Source organism: Amblyomma maculatum, chromosome 1 (genome assembly GCF_055883805.1).
Source record: "Amblyomma maculatum isolate TAMU_Amacu chromosome 1, ASM5588380v1, whole genome shotgun sequence".
NCBI lineage: Eukaryota > Metazoa > Arthropoda > Arachnida > Ixodida > Ixodidae > Amblyomma > Amblyomma maculatum.
In genome coordinates, this window is record NC_139344.1 from 73,647,968 (window position 1) to 73,661,104 (window position 13,137).

General features: G+C 46.2%; 1 long non-coding RNA gene across 1 annotated transcript; it reads left to right on the top strand.

Annotated features, from left to right (window-relative positions):
- Positions 1-217: 217 nt before the first annotated feature.
- On the top strand, positions 218-9,901 carry LOC146202803 (uncharacterized). The gene is made up of 3 exons (XR_014703755.1): positions 218-378; positions 2,023-2,148; positions 9,035-9,901. It is a non-coding gene; the product is annotated as an uncharacterized LOC146202803 (long non-coding RNA).
- Positions 9,902-13,137: the final 3,236 nt, after the last annotated feature.

Sequence of the window (13,137 nt, forward strand, 5' to 3'; positions counted from 1 at the left end):
AAGCGTTTCCATTAAACAGATTTTTTTTATTTTCCGCATGTTTCACCGTTGAATTCTTCCATCAAAAATTTTTGATGAAAAGTTAAATGACCATTAAACATTTTTCTATCGTGATGCTTCGGTGAAATTTTAATCAGTGGCTGAATAGACGCAGCAAGCAGCAAGCTCAAAAAGAACGAAACCGAACCTATCTTCAAAAAAATCTGAAATGAGCCAATCCAATCCACCTGACAAGTTAGTCATGGAAGATGGCTTCACGTTTCCGTGTTCTGCATTTTCTGCGCAGTTACAAATACCTACGGCTGTAATGCACTGCTAGCATTGTTTTTGCTGTGGCTTGGTGCGGCTGGCACACTTTGTTCACCCGCCGATTCCAAAGTAAGTATTTCAACGAACTTTTGTTTCTTTAGTGGAACTTTTCGATGCACCGATGGTGCTGAGCTTTTGGGTAAGGAAACAGCTCTGTACAGCAGCCGAACGGTCGAGTGTTTTAGGCGAGACTGACAGGATGGCTCCGCGCCGACTAACTAAAGTGCAGCCTCAAGTCTGAGGGCGATCTTTCTCGGCATTACTGGACGCTGCGCCAGTAAGCCGCGCAACTTCTCTGTCTCTGATAAAGGAGTGCCTGCCCGAGCTTTAAAGGAGTTAATTTGTTAACCATGCGCAACGTGCTGAGTTGTAAAAACTATACGAGAAAACTTATGCACTCGAGCCTATCGTGCGACATGCCTACACTTGTGAAAACGTCGCGAGGTTTTTATTTCATTGTGTAGAACAGCGCGAAAAACACGACAGGGACGAACGAAGACAACAAGACGAGCGCTGCCCAAGCATGCCCAAGCTTCTGTTTTAACGTTTTTATTTCATTTTTTAATGGACAGCCGCTGATCTTTCTCTCTTGAGCTTTACGGCAACTACAGTTTCTAGAAGGAACGGCTGTAGCTACTAAATAACTAAAGGTTTAATACTCTCCTTCAGCTTTGACAAACCAGGACAGCACCTTGCGCATTCTAAAACAGCGCAAAAGAACAGGGACGAGAGAACGAAACGTACTACAACACGAGCGCTTTCTCAAAACGTACAACACGTTTCGTTCTCTCGTCCCTGTTCTTTTGCGCTGTTTTAGAATGTATACATACCAACTCGCCCAGGCTTCTATTTTGGCACCTTGCGCATGTTGGTTATGCTTGTGGGACCGAACCGCGCAGAACAACCGGACAAGGAGATGAGAGAAAAAAAAAAAAAAAAGTCAGCACTTGCCTTTTTCTTGACCCGTTGTTCTGCGCTGTTCTGGCACGAATTTGACATACCGCCGCCGCGATACAGTTGGGCTGTGAGCTCTGGTGCCTGCAACGCCTTCTTTTACGCAAAACGGGTATACTGGGAGGCCATGCAAGCCGCGGGCTCAAAAAAAAAAAAAAAAAAAAAAAAAACGAGCTGAGCAAAAGTGAGATGAAAACAAAATTGCTGTTGCTTTGTCCTTATAGATATTCAAAGGCTCCTAAGAACTTCACTGCATTATTGACAGCGAGATAATGCCACAGCTACACTAGAGCCATGCAGCACCTTATAGTGCATGATACTGAGCTTATGTCTTGCACTGAAAGCTCTTACCATGTTCTTAGATTATCATATTAAAGTAGCTTTAAACCCATGCTTGTTAATGCAGTGATAGCCATAAATTGAATCTAGGGCATCATGCTCACATACAAGGCTTCTGATAACCGCCGGTCACATGATGTGGGCTATAGCAGAAACCTGTACCTGGTCATCTTACAAACATTTGTGCAATTGATGCTTTTAATGTGTTGTAAAAGTTTTTGTGTTCTGTTTCTGTATGGGAATTCTTTCCTTATTGAAGGCTAACATTTGGCTTGCTACAGCAAAACCTGTACCTAGTCATCCTAAAAACAGCACCGCAGTTGGTGCTTTTAGTGTGTTGTAAAAATATTTGTGTTCTGCTTCTGTATGGCAATGCTTTTCTCGTTGAAGACTAGCATAAGGCTTCCAAAAATTTTTCAGATGCCATTTGCTGTAGCCGATTTCATAGGCCAACAGGAAGCAGCACTTTGAGCATGGAAAACTGTCATCCACGGGGGAAAAACAGCAACATCCCTTTGCATTCTCATTTCTTTGGTATGGCTAAAAGTGAGTATTGTATCATTATCTATATTATTAATATTGAATCATGATTGTCAGTGTTGAAGTTGTTTGAGCGTGATGATTTTAAACACACAGGACATCCCTTCGACAGGTTTTAGCTTGTTTACATGTAGGATGTAGAACTGGTTTCAACAAACTTTATGCAGCAAATTCTTTTTACATTGTCCACCATGTTACTTTTTGTCATTGTCCATTGAAGTAAATAACCATTATTTTACGTTTACACAGTCGTCCACTCCTAGCTTGAATGGGAAGGTGTGGCATGCAGTTTGCAAAATAGCAATGCATCCGTCACAGCCATGCATCAAGGATAAGTGGCTTGTGCGTAGAGGGACCAGTCGCTCCAGCTTCACGTCATCTGCCTCTTTGCTCCGGTGTGCAGACGTGCATTGAGGCAAAGTGGTTTATGTGTAGAAAAACCAGGAGCTTCTTTGTCACATCTGGCTGTTTGTTACGGTGTGCAGATGCGCATCGAGGCAAAATGGCTGATGTGTAGAGGGACAAGGAGCTGCTGCTTAACGTCCTTCGCCTCTTTACTACAGTGCACAACCGTGCATTGATGCTAAGTGGCTTGTGCATGGAGGGCACAGGAGCTGCAGCTTCACGTCAGCCTCTTCGCTCAGGTACGCAGGTGCGTATTGAGGCAAAATGGCTTATGCATAGAGGGACCAGGAGCTGCTGTGTGGCGTAGTCTGTATATTTGCTATAGTGCGTATCGAAGTACAGTGGGGGGGGCTCATGTGTAAAGGTACCATGAGCTGCTGCGTCATGTCGTCTGCCTCTTTACTATGGTGCGCAGGCATGCATCAAGGCAAAGTGGCTTATGCGTAGAAGGACCAGGAGCTGTTGCTTCACATCTGCTATGATGCGCAGCTGCGTATTGTGGGTGGTGGTGGAAAACATTTCCATCAGATACAAATACAGGAGGTTACGCACTAGCTGACCCTGGGGGGGCCTGTCCTGACAAAAACAAGGGGTCCCTAGTTTGGAACCCCAGTGGCGGTAGAGGGACTAGAGGCTGGTACTTCACGCTGTCTGCCTCTTCGCTACGGTGTGCGGCTGCGATGGATGCAGTGGCATCTCGAAAAGTGCATGCCACGCACTCGCATGTTCAGCCTAAGAGTGGGCGACTGTGTACCTGCTATAGCTTTGTTATTCATAGAATAAAGCTAGGCCAAGTTGGATAAATTATAGCTCACCTCATATGTGGTCAGCAAAGAAAAGCCACTCCAGATAATCTGGTGCATTTACTGCCATAGGATTGTTATTCATATACATGCTACTGACAAGTCAGATTCTTCACCATCAGAAATGCCAGAAAAACAACCAAGGGTGCGTCTGTAATAGTCTAGATTGCTCTTTCTCTGCAGACTTGAGTCAGATGTGTGTTCCATTGCTGTGGGTGGGGCAGGTGTGAATCTGATTTTAAGCTTGCAACAAGTATGTTATTGTAGTTTAAAGGCAAAACGGTACTAATAATCGTAGCCCCCCGTGGCCTTTATCCCCTTTTAATAGTGTTGCCAGACACTGAGTTATTAGTTTACTCTGCACTGTTTCTGTCTAGTTAATGTGCAGAGATGTACAATATATTTATATAATACTTGTAGTTGTCGACTTTGCACTTAGAAACATTGTAGCGTTATCTGATGTGTTGCTTTCATTCTTTTAATGATTTCTGTAAGGGATCGGTGGGTATGCTAGGCATCATTATTACAGTCTACTCTTTTTGGGTCACTTGGTCAATGCCCAGCTGCGGCCGTCTCCCACTTGCCCTCGGGCAGGAGGCGGGGAGATGCGCACAGAGAGGCAGCTACAGTAGCTACAGTGCTTAATGGAAACGTAGGCAGAGATGGAAAGAAGTCCCTTCTTCTGAGGACTTTGCTGTCGCACTCGAAGACGCGGGGACAGGCAGTTCTCGTTGCTGCGTCATGTAGGGGGCTCATTTTTATTTAAGGAGCTTTACGAACAGTATACACCAACTAAGGGGTCCTTAGTACGCTGACTGGACCCATCACCCGGAGGCAGCACAACTTTGAAACGCGCACCTCTTTTGGAAGAACTGCTTATCGTTCAAAGAAAAAACACTCAATTTGAAGGGTGTAAGGCCCTCTTCCTTGTTGGGGAGCCCACAAAAGTGACAATTATTCAGTGCAGGCGCGCTGAGGGGGGTCTCGTTGAGGATTCCAACCCTGGATGTCAACAATGGTGGGAGATGGCGGCGTTGAGAAAGGGCAAGTGTGTAACAGTGACGGTATGATGCGGAGCGGGAGGATGTGGGTTGGCTCTTCTGATGTGGTCTGCAATGGTGCTGACTCGGACGCCAATAATTGCAATAATTGCCCTGTAAAAAGAGCCGCCAAGGATGCAAGCTTTGGGCAATGGTTGCGCACGTGGAACACCGTTTTAATGGGTTCTAATTTTTTTTTTCTTTTTTTTTTTCCTAGGGGAGAGAGTTTGGCATGTGACCTAGTGAGCCAATCATTTCGAGGTCCATTCTCTAAATTCCGTTTGTTGTCAAACGAATTTGTTGTCCTTTTTGCATTGCTTGTATTAGGGAGAGGGTGAAGAACCTTATGTAAGTGGAAAGACATGCCAAAATGTTTGTTAGCCAGTCATGTGTGAGTTCGTTGTCATTGGGGATGAGAAGTCTGGGCGGAGTCCCGAAGTTAATGAAACGGCCCCGCGGCCTGTAGAACTCGTTCTGAGCTTGATTTGGATCTCATTCCTCTTCAGCATAGATCATGGTCATTGTTTCACCTGTTGTAAATACGTACATTCATGTATAAAATTTTCAGTTCATCTTCCTCTCCGTGTGCAAGTTGTTGTGGCCAGATGCAGTAAATTCACTATTTTCATTTCTATATAACATGCCTTTCTGAAGATGGTGAGCTCTTTTGTCCAATCCTGTAAGAAAGCAGCAAAGCACTCCCAAATCTTTCACAAAACTGTGTGATATCTTTAATGCTAACTGCGGCTTGGTGTCACTCAAAACATGTAGTTGAGGTAGATTTCTTCCCCACCCCCCCTCTTTTTGTTCGTTCAAATGAGGACCAGCGGACACTAACTCTTGCTTTTGTAATGCCCTAGGCCCCGCCTTAAAGGGCAGCTGCATCACTTTTTAGAAAAAAAGAGTTCGGAATACAGATATATTGTTTACGACCCCCTGAACACGAATACGACGTTAAATTTAGCCATAAGTGACCGCAAACTACTTTTTAATCAGAAAAACGTGCACCAACGCCGTGGAGCGTTTTGAAAGTGGCGCTCTTGCCTCTGATTGGTCAAGCGCGCCGTGACGTCAATGACGGCGTGCCATTGAGTGGTAGCGGCGGTCCGAGCGATTGTACATGCACGCACATGCTTTTCTGTGGATGTATGCCACTAAACATGCAACGATCACGCTGCTCAGGGGAATATGATATTGAGCCATACTTGTTCGAACCAGCGGCGGCTTCGGAACAAGGTGACACTGGCGGCAGCGGCGACATGATGAGCGAGGAGACAGCGCTAACCATTTCCCGCATGGGAAATTCACACTGGTACGCATCGCTGCGCTGCACTGCTGTATGCGACTGTGATCCGCTCTCAATTGAACATATCTGCGTTACTCGTGCCCTAAATCTCCTGCCTGACTCGAACGAAGCAGTGTCACATCAATGCGCTTGATGTGCCGATTGTAAACAAATGAACTCATCCAGACGAGCCGTCACCCCAGTTTTGTTGCGTGAATTTAGTCATTTATATGTCAGCAAGAGCAGCCAAAGTCATGCTCTCAGCTCCCGCAACCTCGAGTACGCATACATTTTATTCTGGCGGGATTTAGCAAATTAACGCGGGAGCGCGGTATCGACGAGAAGCCAGGCCGCTGCCTTGCCTTGCTGCGCGCGCGTAATCCCATTTAGAGCTCCGGTAAAAATACCGAAACGCTAGGACAGCTATCGGCAGTCACGCGCTGCCATGTCGCGAGTTTAGCGCACTTCATTTAGCTGCGCTTAACATCGCGACTTCGACCACAGACATCAAGCTGCCCCGATTTCTTTTCTTAATTGGGATAGTTGTTGAAATGAGTCTGACAGTGGGTAGCTCAAAAGAAAGATGAACACAGAAAGCAGGGGGACGAGACACACACTAGACTTGCGACTGAATTTTACTCCTGAAAGAACGAGTTTATACGCATTTTTTTTATCTTTATCCAGGTGCAACCAAGGAAGATAAAAAAATGCATAAACGCATCCTCTTCGGAGTAAAATTCAGTTGCAAGTCTAGCGTGTGTCCTTGTTCTACTGACAGAGATATATAACGCGCCCCAGTCCGACGCGCGCGGCTAGCGCGGTCGTTCGCGTTCTCCCGGTTCAAGTTACGAAGCACGGCGCGCACTTCGTGCACTGGGTGCGGCGTTGAGGTTCCTGGCTATGCATGAGCGCGTGGAGAAGGTATGGCACTCCTCACATTCCACTAATTGCCCACTCCCTCCTCTTTAAAAAAAAAAAGAAAAAAAAAAAAACGTTCTACTCTCTGACATTACTTCTCACAGTTTTGCAGCCGCGTCAGCGTGCGCCAATGCTGAATCGTTTTACTTTCACCTGTGCCTTCATCTGCCCAGACACCCCTCTGCCCCACAGAACAAAAACGTAAACAGAACAGAAGAGCAATATGATGTATTGGGCCTCTTACTTCGAGTTTTCTTCTTTTTGCGAAAGCAGCTCTTGGCGGCGGAGAGGTGCTCTTGTGTGCGAAGACAGAAGGCACAGCACCGATTTTCAATCGCGCAGATTTGATCGGTATCCCAAAAGATCGCATCAACGACAAGCTTTGGTGATAGTCACTGTCGCGAAAATGATCTGAGCAGATCACCGACGATTTTGTAAGCTTGAAATCCTTCCTTTTGATCGCGGCAACCCACTGCGCCGATAGCTTGCGTTCCTTTGGGAATTTATGAAACGCGACATCCTCACATCCTCTCGGCCGCCAGTGTTCGTGCAACCATAGGCTGCGCAGAACCACGGCATGGTCGTTCTTTTCGTGAAGAATGGTGCAAGATGCACTGAAAAAGCTTGCGGTAACGTTCGCAAGAAGAAAACAAGCGCGAGACAAGAAAACGGTTGCACTGCGTAGCCTACAAGCGACAGGTGATGCACGGCCTGCTCGGGCAATAGAAGCGGAAGAGAGGTAGACGCCGTCCTTGACGTCACTACCGCCTGTCGTACTCCTGTCGTCTGCTACTGACATCCCCCCCTCCAGCGCTGTGCACTGCGGAGAAGCCTGAACGCGGTAGCAACTTTAATCGATGATTACGTCATTATTTCAAAAGCTAAAGCCAAAATATTTCGTATACTTAACATACAAACCCTGGAGATTCGACCCTCTGAAACGCATCAAATTCTAAAACCGGTGCAGCTTCCCTTTAAGGCAGTACTCCAATGTCAATACCATTTTTATAGCTAGGCTGTCCAGCAGCACTAATGTCTTTTATACACTTCTTTTACTAATCTCTTACCCAAGTGGTGGCTTATACTGCGGGGGCGAAAGTCTCTGGACAGTATGTCTGGAGATTTTGGACTAGAATCGTGATGTAAACGAATTGTGACCTTATTTCTCTTGCACACATGAAAGAACTAACGTTCAACTTTCACATTGACAAGTGTGGTCCGAGTTTCCTGGTCGATGTGAAAGTTATGTGCTTTGATAGCAGTTTGTGTAGTCCACGCACTTTTGTCCCCGATATTACATAGGGGCAAATTAGGCGCCTTTACAGGGGCAGTTTCTTTGGCGCCCACTACCTTGCCCATAAAAAAGCTAGTGTTTCTTGTGAACAGCTGGCTGCATATATAAAGACCATTATTTTTTTTTGTAATTTGTTGTGCGTAGTTGAGAAATCCATGACATACATGCACAGCTGGTTGCCAGAATTATGCAACCATATTTCAGTAACTAACATCCATGCTGCATGCTGCCGGTAATACATCAGGAGCTCGTGGTTGTCAGCTTTTTGTGTTTTGTGTAACTATAAGCCTTGCTATTGTAATGTCACATATTGCGATGTGGGTAAACAAATAACTTTACTTTTACTTTTAACTCTTGTAGAAGCATGAACACTGCGCAATCACTGCAGAGGGCTATGCTTCCACATTGGGCTTTAGCCACATGTCAAATGTCTGTCTTTATTCTGCTGCAGCAGCTTGCATGTTATCAGATAAGTTACTTCGTCGCAGCTGCTCTAAGGAGACGCTTTCTAGACGCTTGTAGCCTAGATGTTGATGTCGATATACCCCTGACACGCCCAGGGAATGTCTTCGGTAGAGGGTACATGGAAACCAGCGAAATGTGCAGTTTACAGAACAAAAAGGTAACAATTTTAAATGATGTTATTATTGATCACTTCTTTTCAAAGCAGGAACAATGACTTTAGAAATCCACCTGTTAAACCGCTCAAAATGCAGGTTTCTGCCGCCAATGCGTACCTGTGTAATACTGCAATGCTCTGGCTGTGCTTTATGTTCATATACAGCATCCTTTATGCTTAGTTTCTCTGCATGTGCACTCCATGTCTTGGGCATTGCTGAGGGCGCATAGCAGCAAGCATAACATGCTATGTTTGGTCAGAGTGGCATGTTCAAAGAGACGACATAAAAACATTAAAATACTGAATGCCAGGTTCTGGTCAAACTACATTTGTATCTTTTGTTATTCTGCATGGGTTTTGCTGCAGTTATATGACCTTTCTATATAGTATGTGACAGTTCTGAATGGAGATGCATGCGTACAGTGCCATCTGGAAAAAGCAATTGAGAGAAACTGGCAGTTGCCCTTGGAGATGTGTAATCAAAGTTCAGCACAGATAACTTGAATTTCATTTTCCCTTCTATTGCAGGAGGAGCCCAACCTGCTCTTTCCATCTTAAGCCTGAAAGGCCAGCAACAGCTGATCGAGCAAATGCACAGGATAGTAACTGCTCCTGGAATCCCGGCCTGCGGAGGCCGCCCACAGAGAACTCGATCATCTCCTCGCTAATTCCGAAATATTAGGTTTCAATGAATACCTTTTCCTCCACCACCTCCCCAAGGGAAGAGCTGTCACGGCCAAGGATAATTAAAAAAAATTATTCAAGTAGATTCTTAATACTCCAGTTGGCCTGCATTTTACCGTGCCATTCCTTAACATCGATATTTTTTTAGTGTAGACTATTTATGCATGCAGTTTTTGCAATAAAGCCAAAAAAAATGCTTTTTTACAACCTCGCATTCTGGTATGCCTATGCACTTCGCATGTTTTCAGGAATGGTGCATTTGTGTAAAGCTCAGCTAGCATATGTGCCTCTGATGGAAGTTTTAATTGCACACTGCTGTTCAGTGCTTTGTGTGTGAAAGTAAAGCAGACAACAGGAAACTTGAACCTGTTGCATATTCTATTGTCTGCTTTACTCTCACGACAAAGGCATTGAGCACTAGTATGTGACTGAAATTTCCATGGCACATGCTTGCTGAGCTTTACACGAATGTTATTGGTAAGTTTTTACACCAATAGTGGGCCCTGCAGGCAAGTTCCGGGAAACGTCCGAATGTCCGCCTCCGGCTGCCCGTCGGACGTCCGTGGGACGCGATCCGGATCCACGAACGATAGTCCGACGGACGTCCGCTGTACGTATATCGAACATAACCGGACTTCCGTCGGATGTCCGAAGGTCCGAAAACGGACGTCCGTCGGTCGACCGTCGGACGTCTATGGCCGTCTGGGAACAAATGGGTACGAATATATATCAAGGCAGTATCCAAGCTCAGCATAAATACGCACTGCTATAATATTTATAATATTATTCATGGCAGTCAGCGAAATCGAAGAAGTCTATAGGAACGTAATAATAACTCTGTCATCAATAAAGGAATGGGTCGCCAGAACTTGCAAGATTTCTTTTGATAACCCCATTCAAATGTACAACTGAAACATCGTAAGGTTTTGCAGGAGGTCATTAGCTGCGACACCCGGTGCATTGAGAAATGAAAAAAAAAAAAAAAAAAGCACAGCATTTGTTGTCTCTTGTCAGCGCGCGCTTCGCGGGGCACCAGAGAGGAGGGCAACCCCCGCTTTTTTTTTCTCTCTCTGTGCTCGCGCACGGCCGTCTGCATGCAAGCCCGCGATGGCCGCGCGGCCGCTCCGCCGGCGCTCGCTTGGTCGCGACACGCAAGCCGTGACGTAGAGTCACGTGAGAGAAGCGAGCGCGCTCACTGGTCCGTCTTTCGTGGGGCGGAGTCCGCCGCTCGCCGGACCGGCGGCGCCTTGGAGCGAAACCCCACGGCGCCGGCCACCCGATTTCGGGGAGTACTGGCACCATTAACTCCTCTTCTCGGGCGAGCGCCGGCGCGACGGAGGCGACGGAGGAGAGAAAAACCGGCTGTGAGAATGAGGCTATTTAGGCCTCATTCTCACAGCGCCGCCGGTCCGGCGAGCGGCGGACTCCGCCCCACGAAAGACGGACCAGTGAGTGCGCTCGCTTCTCTCACGTGACTTTACGTCACGGCTTGGGTGTCGCGACCGACCGAGCGCTGGCGGAGCGGCCGCGCGACCATCGCGCGCAAGGTCAATGTACAACTGGTCGCGCAGCTTGGAAGAAAACGCGTGCAGCTGCCTACTGCCAGCGGCATCAACTCGATGATGAGGGCTCCTGCGAACTGTGAGGCAAATTACTAGCTTACAGAAAATAAGATCTGCCAGAACTCCAAAGAACTAGAAAGTAAACGTAATATTCGCGCTCAAGAATGAATACAGTTTTTGTTTCTTGCGTAAGAAAAAACGTGTCACATTTTTAATAATATTTTAACTTGTTTCTAACGGCCTCTCTCGGCCACTTATTATCCGCTGCGTAGTTGCCCAAAGCTCAGATATGGCTCGGACCAAAGCGTTTTTCATCCGCGGAATGGCTGCGTCGTCGGCCCCGGTTCAACGTTCATCGTTGCGTGCTGCGTACAGAGTGGGTTATCTGTAACAAACAGTCAGTATTTCATTCTGCTAGTTGTGGTAGAGCTTTACAGCAAGGCGAAGACTGTCTGTGCTCGATGAGAAACTGGTTGCCGCTGCATGTGCACATTTCCGGACGATGGGACAATGCTGCGTCACAGCTCGGCGGCTCGGCTCGGCCTCCCAGGCACGTCGCAAAAGTGGTGGCTTGTTTTACGGATACACGTCTGAATGAGCGGCGTATCGCTGCATGTTTTAATTGAACGGTGAAGGTGAGATTTTATTGCCCCCAAGACGCGTGCCGCATTGATCTAAGCCTTCCGTTCCGCTCCCTTTGCTGCGTGTTTTGCTTACTGCGTCGTATTACCGCACCAACGTTCGCTGAACGTGCTTTAGCTGTTATTACAGTGATGTTCCTATTGTCAATGGGATGCTTAGCGTGTTAAATGCTTAAGTTGTAAATTTGTAACCTCACATTGACTCCTTTTAGTGCCAAATGAAGCGCGAGTAAAATATGGGAATCATGAACAGGGCGAGATTTATTGGAGCGAAGCTATATCTAGATATTTTCACTTCTCAGACGCATTAACTTCTAAATACTAGCAATCCCAATTTGAATTGCTTACCTAAGCTCTTACAGGTTGGCGTTCTAGCGCTAGCGTTAGTTATTCCGTTCGTTAGTTTTTGTTGTTCTTTGACGCTGATATGTACTTTGTTTGTTAGCAAGATCTTTCACCCTTTTATAATCTCACCGCGTCTCGTTTGGAGACCTACGCTCAGGAAATTTTATCACGAGGATTTCATGAAGACCGTGACGAATGAGCGGTGGTCGCTCTCCTACACTTAAAGATTTCATTGTCGTGAAGCGTCTATGTAAGTAATCGTGAATTAATAAAGCCTGGCTTTCTATGCAGCACAGCTTCACTCATTTATGCCCTTAGTGAAATGCCTCAAGCCATGTGGTTCTATCCATGTGCTTGCCGAATTCACTTGAAGGCCCTTGTTCACAAACGTGCCCGAAGAAATAAGCCCCAGAATGCGTTTACATGACGCGCGACGAAAGACTAGGCTAACGACGACGGAGGCAGAACGATGCTATGATAAGGTGATTAAAGATGCCGTAACATTTCAGTTAACGTAAAACTTGACAGTAGAAATCCATGTCAAGTAAAGTTGGCTGAACAGTTACGGTGTCCATTTTTCTGCCTTATCCGAGCATCGTTCTGCCTCTGTAGTTGTTGGCCTTGTTTTTCGTTCATAAGTAAAAAGACAATCAAATTCCCCGCCAAAAGTACGTCACTGTGACGTCACAAGCAACGTCACGTGTTTGTTGTGCCTCACAGTTCGCAGGGGGCACTGGGAAACTAAAGCCTCGCTCAGAGTCGACACGCAGGCTTCTATGGGAGTTACGCTACCATTTGTTCTTATGTCGCGGGCTCGCATGCAGACGGCGGTGCGCGAGCACAGAGAAAAAAAAAAAAGCGGGGGTTGCCCTCCTGTATGGCGCCCCGCGAAGCGCGCGCTGACAAGAAGACAACAGCTGCCGTTTCTTTTTTCTTTTTTTAATGCACCGGGTGTCGCAGCTGCAAAACTTAACGATATTTCAGTTGTATGTTTGAATGGGTGTATCAAAATAAATTTTGCAAGTTCTGGCGACTCATATATGTTCCACTAGATTTCTTCGATTTCGCTGACTGCCATGAATAATAATAATATAGATGTGCGCATTTATGCTGAGCTTGGACACTGGCTTGATATATATCGGTACCTATTTGTTGTTCCGTAGTACGTGCGGTGTTTGTACTGAGGCTGACATAAGAAGGCGTTCCAACTCTGAACTGCTGCGAGAAGTCGCGACACTAAAAGCGGAATATAAGAGACGGGTAATTTTTTTTTTATCTGAGATGCTGAGGTAACACTATTTTCAAGTAGCATAATTGGAATTTCACTCCCTTTCATTTTGGAGCTACGCAAACGGTACCTGGTTGCAAATAGTTAATCTGGTAGTTTTTCTCACCAACC